The 4,529-nt window shown below is 43.1% G+C and overlaps 1 long non-coding RNA gene across 1 annotated transcript; it reads right to left on the bottom strand.

Moving 5' to 3' along the window:
• Positions 1-889: 889 nt before the first annotated feature.
• Positions 890-2,896, bottom strand: LOC309713943. Its single transcript, XR_014278755.1, has 2 exons — positions 2,794-2,896; positions 890-2,727 (listed from the first exon to the last, which is right to left on the bottom strand). It is a non-coding gene; the product is annotated as an uncharacterized lncRNA (long non-coding RNA).
• Between the last annotated feature and the right edge of the window lie 1,633 nt (positions 2,897-4,529).

Raw genomic sequence — 4,529 nt, 5'->3', positions numbered from 1 at the left:
AAATCATCCTGACAGTGTTACTGTGCAGTGATGTAGATATGGAAAATTTCCAAGTTCCTTTTGGAAATTCTTTTAGACATTGTCGTTGTGTTAAAAGATATTGACAAAGGGAGAGCTGTTAAGGTGATAAATGATTGCTAGCAGGCTCTATTTGACTAGGTAAAGCTCTAATGTATTTACTACCTTACCATAAGTCAATCACTGGTATCCTGCTCTCTCATTTGTAGGCGACTAAATTGCTGATCTGAGGAAAGTTGCCTTGCCTCTGCTCACTTTGTGTTGTAAATAATATTTCCGTCTGTAATCACTACCGAATGTCACTGATTTCGACTCACTGGGAATCGTTTCCTTTGTGGATGAAGCTTTAGTTGTTTAGTCAATATAAAGATGAAGCAACCGACATTAGAAAAGTCTTCAGTTAAGACATGAACTATTTTCTGAACATGAAAATGTCTGCTGTAATAATTTATTTCATATTGTAATCTTATCTCCTGCTAAAAAAGGCTCAGGTGATGCAAGTTCTCTTATTCTAAGGTGAGGACAATATCTTAGGAAATTTTTCTAATAATTAAAAAAACCCGATAGAAAGGTTTTGTTTGTGTTCAGTTTATCATTTTTCTTTAAAAAAACAAAAAGGCGATCAATTTATTCTGCAGTAGATATTGCCTTTTTAATCCTCAGTTTTATTTTGTAAAGCTGGCTCATGATCAATCAAATTTGTACAGCATGCTTCTCTTGATTGATCAGTGTGTGTGATATCCAGTAAGTAAATATTGACTGTGTACCTAAACACAGATGTAAAAAAAAAAAAAAAAAGTGGTGTTAAGATTCAAGAATTGAGAAAGGGTACAAGAGGTGATCGAAAAATAACCACACTGGTCCGGCCGGGTGAAGTCAAACGAAGATTTTAATTCACATGTGGGAAGATCACTGAACACAGCAATTGATCTTCAACTTACTAAAGCACAAACAATTATTTTATAACATCAGGGTTTGTTTACTGACGCCCCTTCATGCGTCACAGATACATTTTATACATAGATCAGATCAACATCATCATGACTTTTCACCTAGAAAATCATCTTCTATTTTCATGGCTAGCCCTTCCTGTCTACCTTTCAGTTCTTGTCTTGTTCCTCTTTCTTGCCGAGACACCAAGAAACGGTTCCTCTTTTACCAAGACAATTTTGCAGTTACAGCCAAACATAACTAACCTCTTCCTCTAAATAAATCTAATTTAAAGTGTGTGTGTGTGTGTGTGTGTGTTGACCTCACATGCTCTTTGTGTCACCTCTTCACCTACTGTCTGTGTCTCGTCCTCAAATGCTCTTTCTCAATTCACCTGTTGCACTTCTGACCTTTTACCAGACCAGAAGCTCACTGAGACTATGTGTATGTCTTCTACTAAATAAATGTTTTAACCAAGAACCTCTACTAAAACCTTAATATAAGAATATGAACATATAAAAGATAATAAAATAAACTGATATAAGTGTTTTGTAAGCATGTATTGCAATTCCTTCTATGTTCTAGTTTTCCCTCAGCATGTATCACCTGAACAGTCACGTCAGTGAGGCTTAAAACCTTTAAAGAACCTGAACATCAACTCAAATAAGCACAGATATGCAATATGTATAAAATGGTTATAACTGCACCTGAAATACAAAGTTAGCATCATCATAAACATCTTAAGGCCATCTTAAAGCTATCTATTACATTGTTAAAGCAATGATCATACTGCAGATTATATTATGCTGGTAAAATACTTTTGTTCATCCCCACAATTCCCCCTTACGACCTCTGGCACACCAGAGGTCGATACACAGGTTGTTGTTCACTCCTCAGTCCACTCGGCTACCTCCAGATCCATCATCGGCATCATGGACATAGGGGCCACCGCCCCAGGGTCCACTGCCTTTACAATCACTTTCTCTACCAACCTTCGGGCACAAGGAATGAGACAACAACCACAGGTCACCAAAATACCCACCAATACAGATAGAGACAACATAATTGACAGAACAAGCCCCTTCCACTTTCCCTTTTTTACTCTTTTTATTTAAACCACCCCTTTTCAAACTCTCAATTTGTTACCACTCCTTTCTGTAGGCGCGGCGATCTCCTCCTAGGCTGCTCTTCTTTCTTCGGCCTTCCAGGTGGACTACTGGTCGGCCCGTTACACAGGTGAAGAGGTTTATTCTGCCTCTGTTCCTTGACACCTGCGTTCCTTGAAGACGAATTTTCCTCCACCAAGCTCTCGTGTGCGGGTGCACACTGCGACCAATGGTACCAGGTGTCGCCTTTCCCTTTCAGCTGGACTGCTGTAGCCGTCCGGGCGGTCACCTCATACGGACCAGTCCAGCGGGGCTCCTTCCTCTTTCGCTTAATGACCTTCAGCCACACTGCCTTTGCGTCCGGGACCTCTCCGTTCCCCGTGGGTCTCTCACAAGTGACCTGTTTTGTAAAGCTGGACACAAGAGCTTTCAACTCATTAAAATATTCTGCATGAGACCTGTTGCTTGTCCTGGGCTGCTCCACCGGGACCACTGTCCAGGGTGCTGGAAACTGTCTCCCAGTCAGCAGCTCATAAGGGGTGAAACCTGTGGATTGGTTAACAGAACATCTTATGGTCATCAAAGCAATGGGCAGGGCTGCGACCCAATTTAGCCCTGTCTGCGCACAAATTTTAGCCAACTTGTTTTTCAAATTTAGGTTCATCCTCTCTACCTTTCCTTGAGATTGAGGATGATAGACCGTCCCGAACTTATGTTGCACTCCCAACATCCTCTCTACCTCTTGCAAATCTTTATTCTTGAAGTGAGTACCATTGTCTGATCTAATTCTCTTGGGAAACCCATGCCTTGGAATGTAATGATTGATTAAGCACTTAATCACACTTTTCACATCTTCACATTTGGTCGCCCATGCTTCGGGCCATCCAGTCAGAACATCCACACACACCAACAAATACCTCACCCCACCTGGGCCTGTATCAATCATATCGGTATAATCAATCACGACCTCTTCTCCTGGCCTTTCTGGCATGAGAAACTTACCAGCTTCAGGTTTTACTGCTGGCTTTGGGTTGTGTGCCCCACAAATTAGGCACGTTCTGGCCTTTTCCAGTATCATCCTTCTCAAATCAGGATGCCACCATCGGCACAAATTTCTCTCCATCTGTTTCACTCCCACGTGACCAAGCCCGTGAGCCTCATTCACCTTTTGTTCCGCCATTTTGGCCGTTAAAGCGGGACGCCCATCTGGCCCCCTCCACAAACCGCCATCTTGCCAGGCTCCTTTGTTTTCCCACACCCCCTTTTCCTCTGGGGATGTCTCCTCCTGAGCCTTTCTAACTTCTTCCATGCTGTTAGTGCTAACCTCCTCTTCTGGGGTTACCTGCACCAGTTGTCTCTGTCCTTTGTAGCCCGCTGCTTCCTTTGCGGCTTCATCAGCTTTCTGATTTCCTCTTGCCACCATACTGTCTGCTTGTGAGTGGCCTTTGCATTTTATAATACTTACCTCGTCTGGGTCCTCCAGGGCCTTTTCCAGTTCCTCCATTTCCTTTTTATGACAGATGGGTGCATTAGTGGCCGTTCTGAACCCGGCTCTCTTCCACTGAACCAGTTCCTCATGAACTGCTCCAAACGCATATGCTGAGTCAGTGTAGATGTTCACTCTCATGTTTTTAGCCAACCTCAGGGCTCGAGTTAGGGCTATCACTTCAGCTCTCTGGGCCGACTGTTGTCCCTCGATTTTTCCTGCTTCTTTCACCTGAAACTCAGTTCCTACTCTACAGACTACTGCATAGCCGGCTTTCAATCCTTCTTCATCTCTGTGGCAGCATCCATCTGTGAACCAATCCTCAGCTCCAAGTATGGGCTCTGCCTTTAGGTCTTCCCTGATTTTTCCTTCAACCTGGGCTTTCTTAATACAGTCATGTGGTTCTCCTGACCCCATTAGGTCTGCCATATTTATTCCTTCATGTGTGAATATCAAATTTGGCGCCTCTAAAATTTTGCTCAACCTTTGTTGCGTCAGTGGAGTCATTGTGAATACCTGTGAGTTCACATAGGCCACTACACTGTGTGTAGTAAGCACTTTCAGTGGGTGTTCCCTCACTATATGTGCTGTTTTCTGAATTATCTTTGCTACTCCTGCTGCGTGTTGTGTGCATGTGGGATGCCTTGCTTCTGTTGAATTTAATCTTATGCTGACATACATAAGTACATCCCTACCTCCCCCTTTTTTCTGAAACAACACACCATTCACAACTCCCTTTGTTTCTGAAACATCAAGATAAAATGCCTCATCATAGTTAGGTGTGGCCAGATCTGTGGCTCTTGACAAATCCTGTTTTAGTGAAATGAACGCTGTCTCTGTGTCCGGCGTCCAAGGCAATTCAGCCTTCAGATTTCGAACACCAACTTTCTTGATCAGGTCCCTTAAAGGGGCCGTTTTACCCGCATAGTTCGGAATGAACTGCCTGCTGTAACCTGTCAAGCCAAGAAAGGAAAGCAACTCCTTCACAG

The sequence above is a fragment of the Aulonocara stuartgranti genome (assembly GCF_965226115.1).
Source record: "Aulonocara stuartgranti genome assembly, chromosome: 9".
Classification (NCBI taxonomy): Eukaryota; Metazoa; Chordata; class Actinopteri; order Cichliformes; family Cichlidae; genus Aulonocara; species Aulonocara stuartgranti.
Note: the sequence above shows the minus strand (reverse complement) of the source record. Positions and strands in the feature narration are given on the sequence as shown.